Source organism: Oncorhynchus mykiss, chromosome 26 (assembly GCF_013265735.2).
Source record: "Oncorhynchus mykiss isolate Arlee chromosome 26, USDA_OmykA_1.1, whole genome shotgun sequence".
In the NCBI taxonomy this organism is placed as follows: domain Eukaryota; kingdom Metazoa; phylum Chordata; class Actinopteri; order Salmoniformes; family Salmonidae; genus Oncorhynchus; species Oncorhynchus mykiss.
In genome coordinates this window covers 34003498-34031463 of record NC_048590.1, presented here as the reverse complement: position 1 = coordinate 34031463, position 27966 = coordinate 34003498, and the positions used below count along the sequence as shown (strand labels likewise).

Here is a 27966-nt window from a genome sequence, read left to right as displayed (position 1 = left end):
GAGAAGGGCCTTGGTCAGGGAGGTGAACAAGCTCTGACAGAGCTCCAGAGTTCCTCAGTGAAGATGGGAGAACCCTCCAGAAGGACAACCATCTCTGCAGCACTCCACCAATCAGGCCTTTATGTTAGAGTGGCTGGACGGACGCCACTCCTCAGTAAAAGGCACATGGCAGCCCGCTTGGACTTTGCCAAAAGGCACCCAAAAAACAAGATTCTATGGCCTGATGAAACCAAGATTGAACTATTTGGCCTGAATGTCAAGCGTCACATCTGGAGGAAACCTGGCACCATCCCTATGGTGAAGCATGGTGATAGCAGTATTATGCTGTGGGAATGTTTTTCAGCGGCAGGGCCTGGAAAACTAGTCAAGATTGAGGGATAGATGAACAGAGCAAAGTACAGAGAGATCCTTGATGAAAACCTGCTTCAAAGCGCTCAGAACCTCAGATTGGGGTGAAGGTTCACCTTCCAACAAGACAACGACCCTAAGCACACAGCCAAGACAGGAGTGGCTTCGACTGTCCTTGAGTGTCCCAGCCAGAGTCCGGACTTGAACCCGATCTAACTTCTCTGGAGAGACCTGAAAATAGCTGTACAGTGACGCTCCCCATCCAACCTGACACAGCTTGAGAGGATCTGCTGAGAAGAATGGGAGAAACTTCCCAAATACAGATGTGCCAAGCTTGTAGCGTTATACCCAAGAAGACTCAAGTCTGTAATCGCTGCCAAATGTGCTTCAACAAAATACTGAGTAAAGGGTCTGAATACTAATGTAAATGTGATAGTTTTTTATTTGTAATACATTTGCAAACATTTCTAAAAACCTGTTTTGGCTTAGTCATTATGGTATATTGTGTGAAGATTGAGGGAAAACTATACGTAACAAAATGTGGAAAAAGTTAAGGAGTCCAAATTCTTTCCAAATTAACTGTATGTATTAGATTATGGCACAATCATTTGGGCTTGGACTCATTAAAGTTCTTCAATGTAGGGCTCACAAAATGTATGGCCCATCAGGCTCAGGTAGCATCAGGCTGTGAGTAGGTAGGTAACCAGTCTAAATGCCTATCGCCCTGTAGCAATCATATCTTTAGCCATAAAAGGCTTTGAAAGGCTGGTCATGGCTCACATCAACACCATCATCCCAGAATTCTGGACCCACCCCAATTCTGGACTCATGCAAAAGACTGCAGGTGTCACAGTAATTTACCGTTAACATAAACATGTTTAGCATCTCCACGCCTTCACTTACACAAGCTGCTGATGCACGCCTTTGGAACATCTACATTTAAAAAGGTTGAATAAATCAATTGAATACACACCATTACAATAAATCCATTATTTATTTTAGGCAGGTCTAAAGAATCTTTATGATATTAATAAATTGTATTTCAGAACATAATGAGACTGTATATGCTTATAAGTCCTGTGCCATTGTATAGTAAGAAGTATAATTGAACTTAGCTGAATAACATAGAAAGGATATTTTGGTCCATTCCGGAGTGAGTGCGCATATGAAGTGGCTATGTTGAGCGTAAAATCACATGAAGCCTGTCCTATACGCTAGATTTAGAGTTATTTGTCAACTTCCGTTGTGAATGATACAAACATTAGAATGCCTTAGAAATCAAAAGATATATGGGCTGCATGATGCGACTACAGGGTATTGATGATTTAAGAAAAAAAGCTTGCGCTCTGTTCCTTTCCTCAGGCTACACACACTGTTCTCTTTTCAAGAAGAGACACCGATACAGGGGAGGCAGGTACAGGTGCCTTCCTCTACCATCCGTCCTATTGGCCAACGTGCATCAGTGGAGAATAAACTGGATGAGCTCCGTTCAAGACTATCCTACCAACGGGACATTAAAAACTGTAATATCTTATGTTTAACGGAGTCCTGGCTGAACGACGACATGGATAATACACAGTGTTTTCCATTCATCGTCAAGACAGAACAGCTGCCTCTGGTAAGACATGTGGTGGCAGTTGTAGCTCAAAATGTAATATGAAGGAAGTCTCAAGGTTTTGCTCATCTGAGGTATCTCATGATAAGCTATAGACAACACTATTTACCAAGAGAGTTTTCATCAATATTTTTCATAGCTGTCTATTTACCACCACATACAAATGTGGTGATCCTTGACTAGTCTCTCAAAGCACTTCATGATGACAGAAGTGAGTGCCACGTGGCGATAGTCATTTAGTTCAGTTACCTTTGCTTTCTTGGGTACAGGAACAATTGTGGCCATCTTGAAGCATGCGGGGACAGCATACTGGGATAGGGAGAGATTGAATATGTCCGTAAACACACCAGCTAGCTGGTCTGCGCATCCTCTAAGGACGCGGATAGGGATGCCGTCTGGGCCTGCAGCCTTGCGAGGGTTAACACGTTTAAATGTTTTCCTCACGTCGGCTGCAGTGAAGGAGAGTCCGCATGTTTTGGTTGCAGGCCGTGTCAGTGGCACTGTATTGTCCTCAAAGCGGGCAAAAAAGTTATTTAGTCTGCCTGGGAGCAAGACATCCTGGTCTGTGACGGGGCTGGTTTTCTTTTTGTAATCCGTGATTGACTGTAGACCCTGCCACATACCTCTTGTGTCTGAGCCATTGAATTGAGATTCTACTTTGTCTCTATACTGACGCTTAGCTTGTTTGATTGCCTTGCGGAGGGAATAGCTACACTGTTTGTATTCTGACATGTTTCCGGTCACCTTGCCCTGATTAAAAGCAGTGGTTCGCGCTTTCAGTTTCACGCAAATGCTGCCATCAGCAGCCCCTCAGGTGTGCATGCTTAGTCCCCTCCTGTACTCCCTGTTCACCCATGACTGCGTGGCCAAGTACGACTCCAACACCGTCATTAAGTTTGCAGACGACAACGGTTGTATGCCTGATCACCGAAAACAATGAGACAGCCTATAGGGAGTAGGTCAGAGACCTGTCAGTGTGGTACCAGGACAATAACCTCTCCCTCAAAATGTTCAAGACAAAGGAGATGATCGTGGACTACAGGAAAAAGAAGGCTGAGCACACCCCATTCTCATTGATGGGGCTGTAGTGGAGCAGGTTGAGAGTTTAAATTTCCTTGGTGTCCACATTACTAACAAACTAGAATGGTCCAAACACCAAGACCTTCGTGAAGAGGGCAAGACAACGCCTTTTCTCTCCTTGTTCGGGCGGCGTTCGAAGTCACCGGCTTTCTAGCCATCGCACAGGAAGGCTTTCTAGCCATCGCCCGGTAAGCACAGGAAGTTGGCGCAGGTCTCCTACCTGGCTTCACCACACCTCCTGTGTGCCCCCCCCCCCCAAGACATTTTTGGGGCTGACTCTCGGGCTTCCATCCACGCCGCCGTGCTGCCTCCTCATACCAGCGCCTCTCCGCCTTCGCTGCCTCCAGCTCTTCTTTGGGGCGGCGATATTCTCCAGGCTGTGCCCAGGGTCCTTTTCCATCCAACTCATCCTCCCATGTCCAGTACTCCTCGCGCTGCTCCTGCTGCCGCTGCCTGTCACCACGCCGCTTGGTCCTGTTGTGGTGGGTGATTCTGTCACGGCTTTCTTCTGTTGAAGGAGAGGCGGACCAAAACGCAGCGTGGTTATTTTGATACACCTTTAATAAAGATGAAAATAGAACAATATACAAGAACCGTAAAACCGAAAACAGCCCTATCTGGTGTAACAAACACAAAGACAGGAACAATCACCCACAAAACCCAACACCAAACAGGCTACCTAAATATGACTAACACCTGCCTCTGATTGAGAACCATATCAGGCCCAAACACAGAAACAGAAAAACAAGACATCCAACATAGAATGCCCACTCAGATCACACCCTGACCAAACAAAACATAGAAACATACAAAGCAAACTATGGTCAGGGTGTGACACTAAGAAGTTATTAATACATCAATCAAATCAATTTAGCCTCAAATAAATAATGAAACATGTTCAATTTGGTTTAAATAATGCAAAAGTGTTGGAGAAGAAAGTAAAAATGCAATATGTGCCATGTAAAAAAGCTAATGTTTAAGTTCATTGCTCAGAACATGAGAACATATGAAAGCTGGTGGTTCCTTTTAACATGAGTCTTCAATATTCCCAGGTAAGAAGTTTTAGGTTGTAGTTATTATAGGAATTATAGGACTATTTCTCTCTATACCATTTGCATTTCATATACCTTTGACAATTGGATGTTCTTATAGGCACTTTAGTATTGCCAGTGTAACAGTATAGTTTCCGTCCCTCTCCTCGCCCCTACCTGGGCTCGAACCAGGATCACATCGAAAACAGCCACCCTCGAAGAATCGTTATCCATTGCTCCGCAAATGCCGCAGCCCTTGCAGAGCAAGGGGAACAACTACTTCAAGGTCTCAGAGCGAGTGCCGTCACCGATTGAAACGATATTAGCGCGCACCCCGCTAACTAGCTAGCCATTTCACATCGGTTACACCAGCCTAATCTCGGAGTTGATAGGCTTGAAGCACAACGAAGAGCTGCTGGCAAACACACGAAAGTGCTGTTTGAACGAATGCTTATGAGCCTGCTGCTGCCTACCACCGCTCAGTCAGACTGCTCTATCAAATATCAAATCATAGACTTAATTATAACATAATAACACACAGAAATATGAGCCTTAGGTCATTAATATGGTCAAATCCGGAAACTATAATTTAGAAAACACAACGTTTATTCTTTCAGTTAAATACAGAACCGTTCATTATTTTATCTAACGGGTGGCATCCCTAAGTAAATACTGCTGTTACATTGTACAACCTTCAATGTTATGTCATAATTATGTACAATTCTGGCAAATTAATTATGGTCTTTGTAAGGAATAAATGGTCTTCACACAGTTCGCAAAGAGCCAGGCGGCCCAAACTGCTGCATATACCCTGACTGCTTGCACGGAACGCAAGAGGAGTGACACAATTTCCCTAGTTAAAAGAAAGTCATGTGTGTATTGATTTTAAAAGAAGCAACAACAGTGCTTTTTTTTGTGAATTTGCTTGATAAATCATCACCCGTTTGGAGAAGTAAGCTGTGATTCGATGAGAAATTAACAGGCACCGCATCGATTATATGCAATGCAGGACAAGCTAGATAAACTAGTAATATCCTCAACCATGTGTAGTTAACTAGTGATTATGTTATGATTGTTTTTTATAAGATACGTTTAACGCTAGCTAGCAACTTACCTTGGCTTCTTGCTGCACTCGCGTAACAGGTAGTCAGCCTGCCATGCAGGCTCCTCGTGGAGTGCAATGCAAGGCGGGTGGTTAGAGCATTGAACTAGTAACCGGAAGGTTGCAAGATCGAATCCCTGAGCTGACACTGTAAAAATCTGTTGTTCTGCCCCTGAACAAGGCAGTTAACCCACCGTTCCTAAGCTGTCATTGAAAATAAGAATGTGTTCTTAACTGACTTGCCCAGTTAAATAAATAAAACATATTTTATTTATTTCACCTTTATTTAGCCAGGTAGGCTAGTTGAGAACAAGTTCTCATTTACAACTGCGACCTGGCCAAGATAAAGCATAGCAGTGTGAACAGATAACAACACAGAGTTACACATGGAGTAAACAATAAACAAGTCAATAACAAAGTGGAAGGTAAAAAAAAAAAAAAATTCTAATGTCAAGGCTGGCATTATTGCTTCCCACCACTACACAATGGCCACAAAATATACTATGGTCTGTAGTCTGTTTCATGGAGCCATTAATCCATCAGAATCAATGGTGTTTTCAACCACATGGGATAAAAGAGCACACTAGGAAAAGCTCAAATCGGTTTGTCTATTTTTGAATGGAGGGGTCATGTAGAAGCTAAGCAACCGTTTCAACAATGAAGGATCAGCTTGGTCAGTCAATCCCACCCAATGGTGATGGATGGCTATTGCTTTTTATAGACTTATTTTTACTCTGCAACACAGATCAATGCAATGGTAACACTAATAACATCCTTCCTATCTCCCTCTTCCCTAGATAGAACTAGGCTGGGGTTGTGCTCACATGCACAACCTCCCTTCTATTCATATGAATAGAATCCCCCCCCCCCCCCCCCATCTCCCTCCCTGGGTGTTCACACTGTGTGCTGCCTGAGATAAACAGACGTGTGTGTTTGGGGTTCCAGCCCAGCGGTAGGTTCTGTCCCAGTTTGGGTCTCACTGTCCCTTCTCCCAGTCCCCTATGGGTAATACTGCAGGCCAGGGTGAAGGAGGATCAGCCTGCCCAGAGCAGGTGTGTGAGTGGTATGGGCTGCTGCTGCATCAGTGGAGTGTAACCGGACACCTGTGAAGGTCACGGAGATCCCCGGTAATGGCAATGCACCGTCTGCCAGCCGGGTGGTACCAAGCCAGCTGGACCTTTGCCTCCAGGTCCTCCCCAGGAACACACAGCAGGAGAGAGAGAGAGAGATACAGAGAAAGAGATAAAGCGAGCACCCACACTTCACTCTTCTTTGTTGATAAACCCCCCCCCCCCCCCCCCCCCCCCCCCACAGAGCAGGCTTTTACTGGGGCTTTGCATGAGACCATAACAGATGTACTGTCACAATGTGTGGGTGATACTGTAGATGAACAGAGTCCTACAGCTAAGAATATTCCTCCATCATCAGAGTAATGCCAATACGACCCCATCACCTCGCGCATACATGTAGAAAATCTATCAATTACTGTAGCCAACCACATCTCCCTGTACTAACACTGATCAGCATGTTGCAGCGCGTGGTGTGAGTGTGTCGGCCAGGAAGGCCCCTGTGCTCTCTCAGCCACTAAGCAGCATGGGAGCAGGAAGCCCAACCAGCAGGCTAGGCCTGAACGACAGTGTGTTTAGCAGGCCTGCGTGGGCAGAGTGGAGACATGAAGCGAAGAGAGGCTCACTTTTATTAGAGGACGTTAATCTAGTTTTGCAGTCATGATTACCAGTCAGAACTTGGGCCCGCAGACTACACACACACACACGCAAACACATAAAACGCGCACACCCACACCAGACACCCTATATCAACACAGCCCCCCCTAACTCATCTCTCAGTGCCAAACAGAAACATGCATAAAACATGATTTGGATTAGGAAATGTCAGGCTGGATGAAACAGTGTCCCGATGTCCCAGTGAGGCTGGAGATGGACTGCCTCTACTCCCAACAGTTCCTTGGATAATTCCAGGGATACTTACTGCAGCAGGATAAATAATAACAGGGATATACAGAGAAAACCAAGGATATGGAGCAAACAACAGGTATTGTTGCTAAGGATGGCAGGTGCAAATGTTTGATTCCTCAATTTGTTAGATTCTGCAGCTTCGCTGAAGCAGGTACAAAGGGTGGATTCTCAGGGTTCATTTCTGGGTTCTTTTTGACACTAGTTTGAGTAGATCAAGCAGTCTGTTATTTCAGAGACAAGGTACAGCTAGTTATCTTATCACCAGCCACCACCTCAGCCACTCACATCTCACACGCAGACAGACAGATTGCTGCTCCAGATCACACTCACACCCCACGCCCTGCAGACAGACAGATGAGGGAGGGGGGTGGGGGGGGTGTAAAAACGAGAGTGCCATCTTGACAAGTGGAATACAGTATCTCTGCCCTATGTCTATCTTTAGAGGGCATTACGTGAACATCTCACACTTTCTCAGCTGATGCAGACATTTCCATTCCCATTGTTTCATCGTCGTGGTTTCCAATTTCCCTATAATCTTTCTCCAGAACTGAACCAGTCTACATCACATTCTAAATGGGAAATCTACTAAAGTCTGGGGAACCAACAGGGAAGAAACACCACAAATGACATGGATGTCGACTGACCACCATCTTCTTTCTCAGATGGCAGAGAAACAGGCAAAAGTCTACAAAAGAGTGAATGGTACATCTTCAACTTGGTGAATAAAATGTTTGATACATTTATTTCTGTTGTAACTGTTAATTTGTTTTTATCTCATGTCAACACACCCTTGTTGAACATTTATTCAGATATTTATGTAAACAAAACTCATATTTCATTATTTTATAAAGTCCTAACTTCCCGCTGGAGAGGATTACACACAAGATGCTTTTTCCTAGTTATGTGGCAGCAGTTTCCATGGTAGCAAACAATGTTGCATGGTTGTTAAGGCAATGTCATTAAATATGAGACACCCATAGATAATATGAAGATAAATACTTAATTCTACTCTCACAGACTATCAAATCGTGACCGTCTTACATTAGGCCAAATGACGCTCTCTATTTAGTAAGACTGAAGGAATAGTGTGAGTACGTGTGAAATGTATGTTGTTAGTCATAATGTTCTTCTTTTCATCATTATGAACTCCAGTGCTGTTAGAAATGTAGAAATGATAAAAATGAGAGGCATACTTCCATTAAGGTAACATCAGTTCAGAAAACCTGCCTGCAGAAAAACCTCTCCACACCTCTACCACCATCTAGTGAAAAACTACAGCGGCAACTCCAACAGAAAAGGACAGACCCTAGGAGATTCTCAATTTGGTTTTCCTAACTCATCCGTCCTCTGTCCTCTCCTCTGCTCTTTTTGAAAAAGGTCAAAGGTAATCGAGGAGAGGAGGAAACGTGGAAACAAATGCGCCTGCAGGAAATGAGACTCCTCCACTCACGCGTAATCATGCAAATGAAGGTAATAAAAAAGTAATAAAAAAATATATGTTTAGCTAGTTGTGCAAGATATTTAATAGATAAAATCGTTGTGCTACTTATCATGTTAAATGTGTGTATACTTTCTCCTTTGAGAAAACAACAGCTGATTTAAAGGGGGTGGCTGATTATAAAAGACTTCCGCGCTACCTGCCATGAGGATACTCTTGTGCATCCTCTGACCAAGTAGATCATGGAGGAGGGGAGCAGCCTCCTTCAGTCACCTACCAACGAATTAACACTCTCCTCGACCACTTATTGATTCCGAGTCAAGGAGGGGAGAGGACGGAGGAGGCGAGGAGTGGACGGTATTTTGTCCAAATGTGAATCTCCCCCTGGCTGTGTGTCTGTCCTTCCCTCCATGATCATGCAATCATCCCATACATCATTTAATTAAAAGGCAGTAAATGAACTGACGTCGTCTTTTCTCCATGTCTTTAGACAGCTTAGCTGCACTCGGTTGCTCGTGACCATGGCAACCAGACTACCCTGACACCTAGTGGTAGTCCGCCCAAAACAGATACTGCACCAAGCAATATGTCAACCGCAATACTGCACACATCACATAATACCATGACCTAAGTGATTCATTACATCTTATTCATGTTATGATGTGACTGGAATGAAGTTAATGTAATGGTATCAAACAGAAGGAAACCATGTGTTTGATGTTGACACCATTCCATTCATTCCGTTCCGTCCTCCCCTATTAAGGTGCCACCAGCCGCCTGTGATAGAGACTGACATACAAGCAAATATCTCGTAGGCTACTTTGCTACAATTTATGATGATGAACTGAGGGAAAGATAAGGGTAAGATTATGACTACTAGCAGGTGATCATAAACTAAACTCACTCAGGTTCATACAGTAGAGTATAAGAGGTCTATCATAATTGACATTTCTGTTAAGAATATCCTCCTACCCATGATACTGTAGATAACAGCTTTACTCAGCATTCTACCCTGACACAGTGGTAGTTTATGGCCGCTATACTACCAAATTCAACTTGCACATGTGCTTATTCCCTTCGGCCACAGGAGGGAACACAAACACCAGGAAGTTAGAGAATCATGTGATCCACTCCAGGCATTGTTCCATCATCACATGGTGGTGCTGTTCAGCATCATACTGTATATGACCAGAGATGTATTGTAGTACTCCCTCAATCACTTGGTATGGACTATTCTGATTTAGTCACTACAACATCTTGAAAATATGATGCTTTTAAAGTCATTGAGCTTTTGAAGAACAACATGTGGTATCCTTCACCAGAATCTGGGAGACTTTCACCACCATTTCAAAGGATGTTTGTATCAACGATCTCAGAATAGGAGTGCTGACCACATAACCTTTTTTATTGTGATCTAAAAAGCAAAACTGATATAAATCAGCACTTGTCACTCTGAGACACTTGATACATACGGTCTCTCTCTTAGACGTGTTCTGTACAAAAGTGAATTAGCATGCTCTGACCAGGGTGACATAACATATACTGTATGGTGGAGGATGATGACTATGCAACATTATGAGTCTATCACTGTACTCTTTAGAATTCCCTCCCTCTACCCTCTAAGCTAATCAGTTCCTTTCAATGTAATCATTGTCTTCTGGTACATAACACATCATCTGTCTCAATGGTTACACAAATGCCTGTTTACATGTGATTATATAAGGCCACAAGACAGTATGCATGGACATGCTTGGACTGATTACATTTTAGCAGATGTTCTTATCCAGAGCAACTTACAGTCATTGCATTCAACTGAGGTAGTAGGTATGACAAACACATATCACAACCATTTCAAGTAAAACCGTCCTCAAAAACAGCAGCTATCACATCTTCCACACAGCCATTTCAGATGAAGAATAAGTGATGTATTTTACTTTCAACGTTGTGAAGTAATGCATCTATAAACCAACCACCTTTGGAACAGGAAAGTCCTCTGTGATAAGTAATCATGGCCATTATCAAAATAGGGGATTTTAAATATTACTGGTTGTCACTTCAGATCTTTGGCTCTCTCGCACTGCCATATTAATTATTAATAGTAAATGCAGCATGAAATCCTGCTGCTAATAGATTCCATACACAGCATGCAGACAGAGGTATAGAGTATTAGAAACAGTAAGAGAGAGAGACCAAGAGAGAGAGGAAGAGAACGAGGAGAGGGCTTAGCAAGTTTCCACATTCAGTCTGCTCTCCTCTTAAAAAAGACAGGGAAAGTAATTATGCAGCACATACAATTTAATGTCAGTGGATCCTCCTGTCAATTTCCCTATTCCACTATCACTGTTCACCATAGCAACAGGCCCCATGGGTAGAAGGAGGTGGTGGTGGAGGAGATGAAGGAGTAATATGGAGTAGGAGAGATGATATTGACTACCCAGGGTTAGGGTGTGAGAGGCCTACCACCCAGGGTTAGGGTTCGAGAGGCCTACCATCCAGGGTTAGGGTTTGAGAGGTCTACCATCCAGGGTTAGGGTTCGAGAGGTCTACCATCCAGGGTTAGGGTTCGAGAGGTCTACCATCCAGGGTTAGGGTTCGAGAGGTCTACCATCTAGGGTTAGGGTTCGAGAGGTCTACCATCTAGGGTTAGGGTTCGAGAGGTCTACCATCTAGGGTTAGGGTTCGAGAGGTCTACCATCTAGGGTTAGGGTTCGAGAGGTCTACCATCCAGGGTTAGGGTTTGAGAGGTATACTATCCAGGGTTAGGATTAAAGAGGCCTACAGTTCAGCAACAGGGTCTGAATTGGTGTATGTCTGCTCCTGCGCCCCAAATCTCTCATGAGGAATACCTGATAACTGATTATGTGTGGTAGGCTGGTAGCACGTAGCTGTGTGTGTGTGTGTGCATGCATTTATGTGTGTGTGTGTGTGTGTGCATGCATTTGTGTGTGTGTGAGTCAGGCAGCGTCTGTCAGGTACAGCAGGCAGTACCACTAGCTCACCCTCTCACTCATCTCCAGTCAGATAGGGTAAATAGAGCACATCACATGCTGTGTTATTGGGAGAATAAAGGACAGCAACAGATGGCTGCTTTGTGATGCTTCAGAGGCAGAAGATAAGATTGGGTCTCAGCTCTACTTAGGTGAGAGTTCTGTTGTTCTCTGTTCATCTACACTGGCTGCACATATCTGGAGTTCTCTACTGTTGCACTGTGGAACCAGTGACTGTAGTGTTGTCACAGTGGGGAAAGAACCTTTTATACAAACACGCTCTCTCACTCACACTCACATAAATGACAGACAATGCCGAAGAAAAGATCCTAGGTCCACTGAGAAATCTGCTTCACTCTATTTCCTAACATTACTCATGCCAGACTGTGAAGTCTACCACTAACGTTGTTATAGAGGATATGAGGAAACCGTCTATTAAATAAGGAGATGTTATTTGATAAGGTTGCATCAACACAGTTAGCTTCATCTTCATTTAAATACCTCCATGTCTGCTGTGTGTCTCAGACCATTTCCTCCCTCGGGGACATTCAAGTTCCTATTTTAGGAAGGGAAGAAAACAAGACAAAAGGTGAACACAGGAAACCACACGCCCCCAGGGAGAACAGGCGCTCTCTTTCTCTCTCTCTGGTGTCAGTCAGAGTCCCTCTGAAACAGTGTGATGTAAATCTGTCCTTCTGAAAAGGCCTCATCTCATCATGTATCAGTCACCCATAGGCTGCTATAGGACTAAATCTCAGCAGACCCAGGGAGGCAATAATGTAGGCATGACAGATTTACTGTTATCACGCTAAATAATAACCCACCGCATGAGAGAGGTGAATAACTCAGAAAGACAGACATTTTTATTACTTTTATGAATGAAAGCAACAGATTTAAAGCTAACATGCTATAACACAAGGAAATGGATGCAACCAGCTGCAATTGATGGATCTACGATACTGTACAAAGCATGTATTTCATTTTATGAAAATAAAATGGATATAAAATAGAATGTTGTAATTTTTAATATTCTTCCACCACCAACCATTACTACTGACCTGAATGTTCTGTTGGACCAGGGGATAGCACACAGGTGCATCAGGGCACAACTGGGTTGTCATGTGTGCACTCTGCATCAAAGTCTTCTTACACTTGGAGGTAATGCAGTACACTGCTGAGTGTGCTATCTGACAATAATGTGTTGTTACGTGGTGGCTAACCTACTGCCTCACCTGGTTAAAGACAGGCGTGTGCAGATCAGGCTTTCAAATAGGGCCCCTGGGACATCCTCATAGGGGCGGCAGGTAGCGTAGTGGTTAGAGCGTTGGGCCAGTAACCGAAAGGTTGATGAAGCGAATCACCGAGCTGACAAGTAAAAATCTGTCGGTTTACCCCTGAGCAAGGCAGTTAACCCACTGTTCCCCGGGCGCCGAAAGACGTGGATGTCGATTAAGACAGCCCCCCGCACCTCTCTAATTCAGAGGGGTTGGGTTAAATGCAGAAAACACATTTCAGTTGAAGGCCTTCAGTTGTACAACTGACTAGGTATCCCCCCTTTCCCTCTACAATAGTCCAGTACTCCTCCTTCAGTCCCATTTCTGTCCACTTCTCTCAACTGTTGTGATAATAACCACGCATTCAATACTTACACCACGATGCGATGGCACATTGATTGCAATCTGCTGTTGTCCTGAGTGATTCACTGCTGATTCAAGCATTGTTACTCAATACTGGTGTGTCACTGAGATTATGATTTTTCTCTAACGCCTTCGTTTAACTGTAATTGCCAAAGATGAAAAGAAAAATATAAATCACAGTTTAGTAGGAATAAGCACATATTGTACCTATATATAATGTTACCAAACAGGGGGAGTGAGGTGATGCAGCCATAACAGGTGTAGGGACAGAACAAATGTAAGAAATAAAATAGGCTTTTAATTTCGTAACACCTAGGAGAAGCACTTGTACATCTGAGGTTGCTTGTTGCAGGTGCATGGTTATAATTTGATGATATATTGAAAGGAAAAAGACAACATTTAAATGTAAGATAACATTCAACTACAAGTGTGTAGGAGGACTGCCTTAATAATATGTTTGCTTCATTGAAGAGTCATTTATCATTATCACTGAGCCAGTGTTACAATGGCCATGCTCACCTTGAGGCATCAGCCAAGGCTGCTGATACATTTCTGAAAAACTCCAGGCTGCCTGCTGCTGGACTGATGATCGATTTACCTTCTTATTACTTTTTCTGCTGAAACTTGTCAATGAGTGAATTATTACATCCGGGAACAATGGCTCAGAGACAGCGAGCAAGCGAGCGAGAAAAAGAACATCCAGCTAGATTATCTGTGGTCAATAATGTGATGAGATAATGTGGTATCCATCCCACACAGTGGCCTACTCGTTGTCAACTAGGAGCCTGCAATCTGCCAACCAGTTTAACAAATGGTTTCCCATGGCCTCCCCTGTCTGTGGATGGAGAGCTTGTCTATAGCTTTATGACTAATCCAGTCCATAGGGATTTGTTCTCTCCAACCTCTCCCACCTCCAGGGTAGAGGAGTCAGAGTTCCTCATTGACTCAACACTGCTTTCAGGTGTGCAGAGCAAGTAACATGTTTTTTAAATTGCCGTGAGCATTTCCAAGAATGTCCACATGAAGGAAACATGTCAAAGGCTGAAGTATTAAGACAGTTTAATCAGTGTGTGATCAATGTAAGGACCAATGATTTATATATATATATATATATATATATATATATATATATATATATATATATATATATATATATATATATATATATATATATATATATATATATATATATATATATATATATATATATATATATATATATATATATATATATATATATATATATATACACTAGATGACTAACAGCTGTTTTGAAGCCACAAGCCACCATCTTGGCACTCCCCCACCATTGTAAACAATATTTTGGAAGCGATAGAAATATGTTTATTCTATTACAGTCACCTTAATGCATACTTTTAAATTATATTATGCGAGCTAAACAGAAAAACATGAAAACATTTTCCTTATAGTATACTTTGAAAGTACTAATGTTACTGTCCCCACTAAAACAAAATAATACATGTTAATTTGTCTTTAAAACATTTGAATTAAATATTGTAGAATTCCATTCATTCCTATGGAGGACTGCTTTTCTGAGGAGTGACAATATGGCCGACCGGTGGCTTCAAAGCCTCTCCATGGCCAAAACATAGCATCAGCTATGCAGGGTTTATATACATCATTTGCAAGGACCTTGGACAGTTCCTGTCTATGATGTGTGAGTTTGCCACTGACCGCTTACTCTGGCAATTGGCCAGTGTACTGGAACAAAGAGGCCTCACTCAGTGAAAAGACTGGGATGGTTGAGGTCTTTCCTTCATATCAGATATGTTCAAAACACCTCCAGAGACCACACAGTAATTATCAGAGATTTTAATGGTTGTGTTCTGTTGTTATGCTCATTCACAAGCAGAGCGGAGCATGAGGACTAATAGAAAATTATAAGACAAATGAATACTCTGGGAGTCAAATCAAATTTCATTGGTCACATACACATGGTTAGCAGATGTTAATGCGAATGTAGCGAAATGCTTGTGCTTCTAGTTCCGACAGTGCAGTAATATCTAACAATTTCACAACAACTACCTTATATACACACACACACACACACACACACACACGTGTAATGGGATGAATAAAAATGTACATATAAATATATGGAAGAGCGATGGCCGTGCGGCATAGACAAGATGGAGTAGATGGTATAGAGTAGAGTATATACATATGAGATGAGTAATGTAGGGTATGTAAACATTATATAAAGTGGCATTGTTTAAAGTGGCTAGTGATACGTTTATTACATCCAATTATTAATTATTAAAGTGGCTTGAGATTTGAGTCTGTATGTTGGCAGCAGCCACTCAATGTTAGTGATGACTGTTTAACAGTCTGATGGCCTTGAGATAGACTGAAAAACAGCTTCTATCAGTCCCAGCTTTGATGCACCTGTACTGACCTCGCCTTCTGGATGATAGTGGGGTGAACAGGCAGTGGCTCGGGTGGTTGATGTCCTTGATGATCTTTTTGGCCTTCCTGTGACATCGGGTGCTGTAAGTGTCCTGGAGGGCAGGTAGTTTGCCCCCGGTGATGATTTGTGCAGACCTCACTACCCTCTGGAGAGCCTTACGGTTGTGGGCGGAGCAGCAGCCATACCAGGCTGTGATACAGCTCAACAGGATGCTCTCGATTGTGCATCTGTAAAAGTTTGTGAGTGTTTTCGGTGACAAGACAAATTTCTTAAACCTCCTGAGGTTGAAGAGGTGCTGTTCCGCCTTCTTCACCATGCTGTCTGTGTGGGTGGACGATTTCAGTTTGGCCGTGATGTGTACGCCGAGGAACTTAAAACTTTCCACCTTCTCCACTACTCTCCCGTCGATGTGGATCCCTCTGCTGTTTCCTGAAGTCCACAATCATCTCCTTTGTTTTGTTGACGTTGAGTGTGAGGTTATTTTCCTGACACCACACTCCGAGGGCCCTCACCTCCTCCCTGTAGGCCGTCTCGTTGTTGTTGGTAATCAAGCCTACCACTGTAGTGTCGTCTGTAAACTTGATGATTGAGTTGAAGGCGTGCATGGCCAAGTAGTCATGGGTGAACAGGGAGCACATGAGAGGGCTGAGAACGCACCCTTGTTGGGCCCCAGTGTTGAGGATCAGCGGGGTGGAGATGTTGTTTCCTACCCTCACCACCTGGGGGCGGCCAGTCAGAATGTCCAGGACCCAGTTGCACAGGGCGGGGTCGAGACCCAGGGTCTCGAGCTTAATGACGAGTTTGGAGGGTACTATGGTGTTAAATGCTGAGCTGTAGTCGATGAACAGCATTCTTACATAGGTATTCCTCTTGTCCAGATGGGTTAGGGCAGTGTGCAGTGTGATTGTGTCGTCTGTGGATCTATTGGGGCGGTAAGCAAATTGGAGTGGGTCTAGGGTATCAGGTAGGGTGGAGGTGATATGATCCTTGGATAGTCTCTCAAAGCACTTGACAATGACAGAAGTGAGTGCTACAGGGCAATAGTTGTTTAGCTCAGTTACCTTAGCTTTCTTGGGAACAGGAACAATGGTGGCCCTCTTGAAGCATGTGGGCACAGCAGACTGGGATAGGGATTGATTGAATATGTCCGTAAACACACCAGTTAGCTGGTCTACTCATGCGCGCATGCTCTGAGGTCACGGATAGGGATGCCGTCTGAGCCAGCAGCCTTGCGAGGGTTAACACATTTAAATGTTTTACTCACAGTGAAGGAGAGCCCACAGGTTTTGGTAGCGGGCCTTGTCAGTGGCACTGTATTGTCCTCAAAATGAGCAAAGAAGTTGTTTAATAGGTCTGGGAGCAAGATGTCAGTGTCCGCCACGGGGCTGGTTTTCTTTTTGTAATCCGTGATTGACTGTAGACCCTGCCACATACATCTTGTGTTTGTGCGTTGAATTGTAACTCTACTTTGTCTCTATACTGATGCTTAGCTTGTTTGATTGCTGCCAGCTCGAGTCGCACATTCGATATGCTGCTAAAATTTAGGGAGACTTGATTTCAGATTAGTTTTGTTAAAATCCCCAGCTACAATAAATGCAGACTCAGGATATATGGTTTCCAGTTTACAGAGAGTCCAGTGAAGTTCTTTCAGGGTGTTCACTGCATGGCCAGTCTACAGTACCTGTCTACCCCTACATACACTAAGCACTCCATTTCATGGTTAGAAGGTCAGCAAAAAACATCTATGGAGGGGTACCTACAACTCCAACATGATTTATAATACTGTTACTATGTAGAATCATACACTAAGTGTACAAGACATTAGGAACAGCTTCCTAATATTGAGTTGCCCCCCCCTTTTGCCCTCAGAACAGCCTCAATTCTACAAGGTGTACAAAGTGTTCCACAGGGATGCTGGCCCATGTTGACTCCAATGCATTCCACAGTGTCAAGTTGGCTGGATGTCCTTTGGGTGGTGAACCATTCGTGTCGGGTTCACCTTGGGGTCATGATAGGGGCTGTAACAAATATGTTTGATGTATTATAATAATTGATTATGCTCATGTTGTATTAATAGAAGTGGAGGGGTCTTCCTTACATTAATAGGGTCATAGACTACATATATATATATATATATATATATATATTCATTATAATGTTTAATATTGTTCCAGTCTTTTCTAGTCTCTGCTTCTTATAAAGGAACAAGGAACGAATCCCAACACTTGATACACACGGGAAACTGTTGAAAGTGAAAAACCCAGCAGCGTTGCAGTTCTTGATACACTCAAACCGGTGTGCCTGGCACCTACTACCATAACCCCTTCAAAAGGCACTTAAATATTTTGTCTTGCCCATCCACACGCTCAATAGCACAAATACACAATCCATGTCTCAACTGTCTCAAGGATTATAAATCCTTCTTTAACCGGTCTCATCCTCTCATCTACACTGATTGAAGTGGATTTAACAAGTGACATCAATAAGGGATCATATCTTTCAACTGGATTCACTTGGTCAGTCTATGTCATGGAAAGAGCAGGTGTTCCTTATGTTTTGTACACTCAGTGTATAAAGACCTAACCATAACTACTCGTAATTTCCCATTTTCCCTTCACAACGGAACCATCTATTCATCACACTATAAGGCTTCTTTACACAAACACAAGCCCCTTCCATACCTACAAAACACAAGCAGTGAAATTGGCTATTTACTTTTCCAGCTCTGGTATCCTTTAGAGTCTAGCTATATAATTATATACGTAGAATTCACTGTGATCGTCAGTCGCAGGCAGGCAGCTACCAGCTCTAATTGCTGTCTTTGCAGTTGGCCCAGCACACTTTGGCTTTAACAAGAGGTGCTCCACACTTCCCTTAATGATCTCTACAGCTCAGGCAGTGCACGTGCTGCAGTCCTCTACTATTAACTCAACTCACTTCGAGGTTTGTTCTCTTCTCAAAACACTTTGTGTCCTTGGGAAAGTAAGGGACGAGGAGGTCGACAGTGTACTGTGACACTATCATGACATTGCAACATATAAACACTGACTATAGCAGTGTAGGAGAGTTAGACTCAGTCACTGCCATTCACAGGCAGTGGTCCGCAATACTCCCATACAGTAATACCAACATGTCTCAATGAATAAGACAGAGTATAATTATAACTTTTTAACTTGGACCAGAATCTCACCCAATAATGAACTAAATGAAATTGACAATGAAACCTGCTGTAGAGCCAGTAGAGAGATCTCATGCATTATTCTGGCCATGAATTATAGAGATAGTAGTTTCCAACAGACAGTCAGCGTGCCGAGGCTTATAATAATAGTCAAATTTATTTCTACAGTAAGAAACCCCTATCATTACTAAAAAAAGAGTCTGACTGTCTCCATAGTACCCACTATTACCAGTGCTTGACTTGGACTGAAATAGGGGCCGGTGCTGTTTACATTTGGGTGCAAGAGCTCCACAAGACTTCTGAACTAATGTTCAATAAGAGGAACAGGAGCTCAAGCAGTAGAACATTTGAGGTGCCTGTAATCAGATCCAGTGAGCTGCTGCCCAAGTCAAGCGCTGACTATTACTTTAAAACATGGTTAGCATTCCAAACAGCATACCAGAGGTCAACCTTCCCTGCGCTAAGATCAATTATTCAAAAGAGAGGTTTAGCATACAGTAGACAGAGAGACCAGTCTGTCTCTTAAATCTGGATGCAGGCAAGAATATGTAGTACACTACTTTTGACCAGGAACAATAGGGTGTCATTTAGGATGCATTTGGGAAGCAAACCTGAGTGTACATTTCTGTCTAAATACAGGCCAGAATAGAGATTGACTCATCTTTTTTGTTGATAGTGAAACTCCCCTTCAGTTACAGAAACATTCCATTTCAAATGACATAAGTAGCCAATTGTATTTAAATTGGAAAATCTAATTACATTTTCTTTACATACTGCGCAATTATGCTTTGAAAAGAAGATTGTTTACCAATTAAATTCTCTCTCCATTGTGACAAAACTCAATATTCTTCAGCAGTGCAGCTTCTGATCATTAAATAGCAGCCTGTCTGGAAGTGAACACGTGGATGTGAACACTGTAATAACATCTCCATATACTGTACACCAGCACAGTCACAGCCAAGGGGTAAGATAGAGTACGTATATGGTACATCCTCCATAATCCTAACAAGACACACTCAAGTGCTCAAAAAGGTGCAGGTACCCAAATGCTGATGCTCCAGACACTCAACTAGTCTAAAGGCCAGTTTTATTGCTTCTTTAATCATAACAACAGTTTTCAGCTGTGCTAACATAATTGCAAAAGGGTTTTCTAATGATCAATTAGCCTTTTAAAATGATAAACTAGGATTAGCTAACACAACGTGCCATTGGAACACAGGAGTGATGGTTGCTGATAATGGGCCTCTGTACGCCTATGTAGATAGTCCATACAAAATCTGCTGTTTCCAGCTACAATAGTCATTTACAACATTAACAATGTCTACACTGTATTTTTGATCAATTTGATGTTATTTTAATCGACAAAAATGTGTTTTTCTTAAAATGTCTTAGTGGCCCCAAACATTTGAACGGTAGTGTACATACACCCTTTCATCACTATGTTCAACCTCCTACCATTCAAGCTATCAGTGAACACTGTGCCATATATTGCAGTCATATACACATCATTCAAACACTGGGATTCAGCTGAAAAGTAATAAACTATAATCATGTGATATACAGTAGCCAGACTCTAAGTGATTGCACCTATTGAACACGGTCTGGGGCACTATAAAGGGAATAGGGTGCCATTAGGAACACAACCAGGACATCTCAAGCAAAGGACCAAACAGAACAACGACTTCCTTTCTACCATGCCACCAGATTGATATCAATCTATGTTTTGAGGTTGGGAAAGTGAGGTAGTGTATGAGAGTATGACAAATGACAATACAGTCAGATTGAGGATGGTGGGGAAACATTCAAACCCTTTGGAAAAATCCTTGAAAACAGAGACAAAGCACCTCAGCCCTACAGTCGTGGTCGTAGTCCTGTCACACAGGTAAGATATTAAGGTTTGTCAGACTGCTAAAGAAACTGAGTTAAGCATCACTTAAATCCCACTCCTCTTAGAGGTTGACACAGAAAAACGCATACAGCTACCCAGAAATTATAATATATTTTGATTGCTGCTGGCAAGATGCTGCATTTAAATAAATATTAATATGAATGTACTGCCAACCAGACCAGTCTGGAGTTGTGCTCTACAGCCAGCTGGGTGAATCTATATCTTAGGCAGTAAAATTAGGTTGTGAGGATAGAAACATTACTGTAGTTTTACATATAAAATATAAATAGGATATTTGAGACCTTAGATAAAACATAGTATAAACTGAAATACAGTGCCGTTTTATAAAAATCTGTGAACATGGTTGTCTCCAGCTGCCTATTATTGAAATATTCAAATGTTCATCTAATCTAATATACACAGTGTGCCTCCCTAAACAACATATTGGTAAAAAGCATTTCCACTTCCAGCACCACTATCTGATTGGGGGCTATAATTACTGAAGTGTAGCGCACTCCTCAGAGCAGAGCAGCAGTTCCCAGAACAGTCTCAGTGGTAATGCTTCTTATTCACACTAGCTATTTAGTAGAAAGCCAGGTAAAAGCAGACAGCTGCTCCCCTCATAGTGGTCTCTTGGTCTCATAATTCATTACTTCCGGAACAATAACTTTGCCTGACGACAAGCCCTCTCCCCTTCCAATAGATTTATCAGATGGGATCCAATTAGAGGTAATAGAGGGTAGGAGGATAGGCTTCAATTAACTACTGATAGACAATGGCCCAAACATTATACAGCTTTATGCTCTGAGGAAATCATATCCAAACCTCATGAATTTTGTGTTTTACCCGACTAAACTCAGAAAGCATATGGTTACAGGAGCTTAAAACTATACATTCCTGGGGGGCTGTGTTTTTGAAGCCTTGAAGATTGCAACTGGAAATGATTGACCATCAATGCCATGACCCTTAATGTGAAGCCTCAGGGAACTGGATTGAGACCTATTGAGTGCTCTATATACTGCTAGGGCCAGTTATTGGAACAGTTCTCAACATAGGACCTACATTGTTACATTGATATTACAACCATCAGATATTATCCATCAGTGATGTGTTTGCAATCAAAACCCTGGCTAATGGCCCCAGCAGAGCCCTGACCTCAGTCACGGACACACACACCAACCTGTGTATGGCACTGACAGAGCAGAATTCAGTCTGGGCCTTGCAGCAGGGAGAGTGTTTTGAAAACAGTCTCTAATATGTGTAACCCCTATAAATTTGCCCACTTGTGTTCAAACCCAGCCCCTTCGTTCTCCCTCTCTCTGTTCAACTCAGGCCCCCTCTCTCTGTTCAACTCAGGCCCCCTCTCTCCCTAACCCAGGCCCCATCTCGCTCGCCAACCCAGGCCCCCTCTCGCTCGCCAACCCAGGCCCCCCCTCGCTCTCCAACCCAGGCCCCCCCTGTTCCATTCTGAGTCGATAAGAGGCAGACAGACACTTATTTACTTAGATGCATACACCTCTATACACAATGACTACTTTGACCAATTTACACTGAACATTTAAAAAAAACACATTTAGTGGAAGAACTGTGCAGATACAAAGATTCAGTAAAATCTCTAAAAGTTTATGTCCACATGAGTTAAATATCTGCTCCAAATAAAATTCAACATGTCTGCAGATAGAATGGGGTGTCAGCTATGACATCACACATTGACTTTGAAAAAAATATATTTTGGTTATTGAACTACAGTAAGTTGTCACGATTTCCGCCGAAGTCGGCTCCTCTCCTTGTTCGGGCAGCGTTCGGCGGTAGACGTCACCGGTCTTCTAGCCATCGCCACTCCACTTGTCATTGTTCCATTTGTTTTGTCTTGTTTCCCCGCACACCTGGTTTACATTCCCTAATCACACTACATATATATTCCCTCAGTTTCCCCCATGTCTTTGTGTGGAACTGTTTTGTTATGTGTATCATGTTACGCGCCAGGCTGGTTTATCCACGGGTACCGTGTTGAACCCGAGTTTGTTTAATTGTTTAACTTATGCATTATTGTGACTGTTGTCGCTCTTTTCACTTTTGCCAATTGGCTGGAGATTTTTGACGCAGTTGCTTCTGTCTGTTGTTACTTCTGCCAATTAAAGTGTGCGCCTGATCACAACTCTCCGCTTTCCTGCACCAGACTTCTTACCAGCAGCCTGACATAAGTGAAGCCTGACATAAGTGAAGTGGATTTAAATCTGTTATTGGAATTGCGGCAACAGAATTTCATCATGTATCCCCGATCTGTACGACACAGAAATGCATAATTATGGATATTAATGTCATTCACTTCATGATGATCTATACTAAATAGCTACACAAAATGTATAAACATACAATATTCTCCTTTGCATATTTGGGTATTATTCTACACACTGGCTATTATTTTAATGAGCTCTGCCCCCAAACAAGACCACATTTATTGGTCTGGACTAAATCTGAACCAATCCTAGATATCTATGTTTCACTAGTTTGACATCAAGTATAGCACAGTAGAGCTCAGAAGAGTACAGTAGAGTACAGTACAGCAGAGTAGAGTTCAGTACAGTAGAAGACAAAGTAGATTATAGTTCAGTACAGTAAAGTAGAGTATAGTTCAGTGCAATAGTGTCCTGAACTCTAGTTAATCTACTGTACTCTACACAGTACTATGCTTTTGTTTGCTGTACTGTGCCATCCAAACTTGTGAACCCAACTGTGGTTAATGACTACTATGATTTCCCATTGTAGTCAATTCAATCACAGAAATTCCATTACCCATTTTATTTTTAATTCCGTTACCGATTTGGTAACGAAATTGAGTTTTAATCACTTAATAATTCATAAACAATATTGATATCAGTAAAAACACTATCTAATTGATAGGTTTACCTATACGTGTTACTTCTGTGAATTTTAATTATCATCCCTCCTCATGAGGGAGAGAAAATAGAAAATATCTTAAAAGATGCAGCATGTGGGTTTTTGGTAACGGAATTTCAAGCCACAAGGCAATGTTTCTTAAACTTGCAGAAGGCAGAAAAATGTATCCAAAACTAAATATATGTGTTGATAGTAGTTGGCAAGGGTCTTTGATGTATTTTTAGTACCTTTAAGGACTTTTTCTGGTAGGTGTTTTGGAAGACCCCTTTTCCATCTGTTTGACCAGAAATCAAAGCCTTTGCTCATTCCACATTTTTAGGGTGGAAAAGGGTTGAAAAATGGATATGCCTTAATAAAAAAAATGTTTAAAGAGACTCTTAGCTTTCATTTGACATGCTCCTATGTTGGTGCTCATGGGTCCTTTTACATGGAAATAACCCTGTGTTACTGAGACAGAACACTATTATCAATAACAGTAAGACAGACAGGTTAGGATGTGGGAATCATATCATTTTTCTACTCTATTTAGTCGTACGATTAAAGTAAATAGTGCTTCCTGTCTTTAGATCAGTGTCTACATAGCATATGAACTCGTACCAAAGTTTATATGTTAGTACACACAGTAATATGTATGTATGTGTGTGTGTGTGTGTGTGCACAATTAATGTACTATGCACCGTATGTCATTATTGGCGTTACAATATTAACAGCCATGAGCTATGTTGTATGCCTGCCTAGCGCCTAGTGTCTCTGCGTGTGTGTGTGTGTTTGTGTGTGTGTGTGCGTGTGTGTGCATTTAATGTACTATGCACCATGTCATTATTGGCATTACAATATTAACAGCCATGAGCTATGTTGTATGCCTGCCTAGCGCCTAATGTCTCTGTGTGTGTGTCATTCCCCTCCACTACACAGATTATAGATGTGTGCTCTCACACGTCGGTACCCCGTGTCACCACCCATTCATCTGTGACGCAGAAGCAGGTGTGCAGCGTGGACCATCCATACTCCAACAGTGCATTAACCCCCAGAGATGTTCTCAGAAATACAATGGCAGCACACACAGAAAATGGCTCACTCTCACCAACACTACTCACTAACCCAAAAAACATCAAATGATTACGTAAAAAATATAAATAAGCGCTGTAAAACTGCATGTACCATGTGAGGCGATACCAAATCAGAGACTAATGAGATCTCCTGGCATTTATGTAGATTTTTTCAGCAGACACACAATAATTATGAAAACACAATCTGTGAGAATGTGATCCCCTCCTCTCGATGAATAGTATCTCCCCTCAACACCTTGGCTCTCCATCGCTCTGTGGTTGCTGTGTGTACTGGCTGCCAGGCCTGTTGAACTAACACATTGTGAGTGCACTGCTCCTACCTTCGCAGGCACCGCCATGAATTACGATGCCTGAACAAACACACACCTGGTCCATGAGCAGAGCATATTCAAACCATAGCAGCACCGTCGAGTCTACATGCGGCCCAGAAACATTTTCTAATGAACCTGAGGCCAGCCGCAGGGAACTCATAAATTGGAATGAAAAATGTAAGCATTTTAAATCAGGATCAAATTCTCCTCTAACAGTGAGAGATGCACGGCATAGAAGCTGGAGCAATCATTACCTACATTTAACATACCATACCCATAGTATCGTAGCCAGAATAAATACATACAAGAGCTGCTGTTTAGTTTGTAAGTGGGTTATTAACTGTGGATGTTGATATTTGTTGTTTGTGTCAGCTGCCTTTTTATGACTGTATTGCAAGTGTCAAACCTGTGTCACACGTGTCTGATGGAGTGCCATTTCATGTGTACTGCATACAGACATCACTAGTGTGTCAAACATGGATCAAGCACCACAGTAATGAACAGCTTCTGGCATCTCTCCACACAACAAACCATTACATCTCTCTCAGTCACATTTTAGGAGCAGAGCAGCCTGCCTCTATTCATTTGCATGTCATATACAGTACCTACTCATTCAAAGGTTTTAATTTTTTTGGACTATTTTCACATTGTAGAATAATAGTGAAGACATGAAATAACACATGGAATCATGTAGCAACCAAAAAAAAAGGTTCAACAAATCAAAATGTATTTTAGATTCTTCAAAGTAGCCACCCTTTGTCTTAATGACAGCTATGCACACTCTTGGCATTCGCTCAACCAGCTTCACCTGGAATGCTTTTTTTTCCTCTTTCTCTACAGTCTTGAAGGAGTTCCCATATATGCTGAGCACTTGTTGGCTGCTTTTCCTTCACTCTGCGGTTCAAATCTTTCACAACCATCTCAAATAAGGTTGAGGTCGGATAATTGTGGAGGCCAGGTCATCTGATGCAGCACTCCATCTCTCTCCTTGGTGCCCTTACAAAGCCTGGAGGTGTGTTTTGGGTCATTGTCCTGTTGAAAAACAAATGATCGTCCTAAGTGCAAACCAGATGGGATGGCATATCGCTGCAGAATGCTGTGGTAGCCATGCTGGTTAAGTGTGCCTTGAATTCTAAATAAATCACAGACAGTGTCACCAGCAAAGCACCCCCACACCATCACACCTCCTCCATGCTTCACGGTGGGAATCACACATGCAGAGATGATCCGTTCACCTACTCTGCGTCTCACAAAGACACAGCATTTGGAACCAAAAATCTCACATTTCCACTGGTCTAATGTCCACTGCTCGTGTTTCTTGACCTTTATTGGTGTTCTTTAGTAGTGGTTTCTTAGCAGCAATTCGACCATGAAGGCTTGATTCACGCAGTCTCCTCTGAACAGTTGAAGTTGAGATGTATCTGTTGTGCTGCAATATCTGAGGCTGGTAACTCTAATGAATTTATCCTCTGCAGCTGAGGAAACTCTGGGTTTTCCTTTCCTGTGGCGGTCCTCATGAGAGGTAGTTTCATCATAGCGCTTGATCGTTTTTGCGACTGCACGTGAAGAAACTTTTAAAGTTCTTGATCTTTTCCGTATTGACTGACCCTCATGTCTTAAAGAAAGATGGACTGTTGTTTCTCTTTGCTTATTTGAGCTGTTCTTGCCATAATATGGACTTGGTATTTTACCAAATAGGACCATCTTCTGTATACCCCCCTACCTTGTCACAACACAACTGATTGGCTCAAATTCATTAAGAAGGAAGTAAATTCCATAAATTATATTGTAATATTATAAGGCACACCTCATGAAGCTGGTTGAGAGAATGCCAAGAGTGTGCAAAGCTGTGATCAAGGCAACGGGTTGCTATTTGAAGAATCTCAAATATAAAATATATTTTAATTTGTTTAACACTTTTTAGGTTACTACATGTACATACTACCTCAACTAACCGGTGGCCCCGCACATTGACTCTGTACCGGCACCCCCTGTATATATTGTTATTTTTTACTGTTGCTCGTCAATTACTTGCTAATTTTATTTTTTATTCTTATCCGTATTTTTTGAAACATCACTGTTGGTTAGGGGCTCGTATGTAAGCATTTCACTGTAAGTATTCGGCGAATGTGACTAATAAAATTAGATTTGATTCCACATGTGTCATTTCATAGTTTTGATATTAACTTCACTATTATTCTACAATGTAGAAAATAGTACAAATAAAGAAAAAACCTGGAATGAGTAGGTGTGTCTGGTAAACTTTTGTCTGGTACTGTATATCATGAACACAAAAACATCAAACATCAAGAATGTGTTACTGCCTAGGAGACGTGCTGAGAGGCTTCAGCTTAATCTCCCTCTTCTCCCCACCCCCATTGTTGCACAGAGCTGAAAAAATGTGTATGAAGCTGTAGGAGACCCAGAATCTCTCGCTGCATTCTCTTGGGATGCCCAATCAGCACAGTTACGGTGTCTAGAATACCAATCACAATGTAAGAGCTTAAGAGAGCCGGGCCACAAGCATCCCACTGGGCACAAACGTCAATTCAACGTCTATTCCATGTTGGTTCAACGTCATTTTATTGAAATGAGGTGGAAACAATGTTGATTCAACCAGTGTGTGCTCAGTGGGATGTTGCTTACTGACTGACTGTGTGTGCTCATGTCTGCTGACCAATAAGGAAAGGCCTTATAGTCAGAACATAAAGACTAGCAAGCAACGCTCTGTACTGTAGCGGTTTGATGCAGAAATAGAAAAATAAGTTATTTCCCCACTTACTGTACCAGTGCTGACAAAGCTTACTACAACTCAAATATACTGAAAGCTGTTTCAACTGACCGTGAGTTAAAATAAGAAAAGAAAAAACAGAAAATGTAAGTTACAGGACATACAGCCTCCTAGGATCCGTCACATTGTATTTGTTTCAGGAAATCAACATTGACCAGAAGCAATATGGTTGTAGTATCACAGAC

The 27966-nt window shown here is 42.3% G+C and overlaps 1 protein-coding gene across 3 annotated transcripts in view; it reads right to left on the bottom strand.

Moving 5' to 3' along the window:
• Positions 1-27966, bottom strand: part of LOC110506682 (tubby protein-like) — a 105910-nt gene that overhangs the window by 77125 nt on the left and 819 nt on the right. The gene's annotated exons all lie outside the window — the stretch shown is intronic.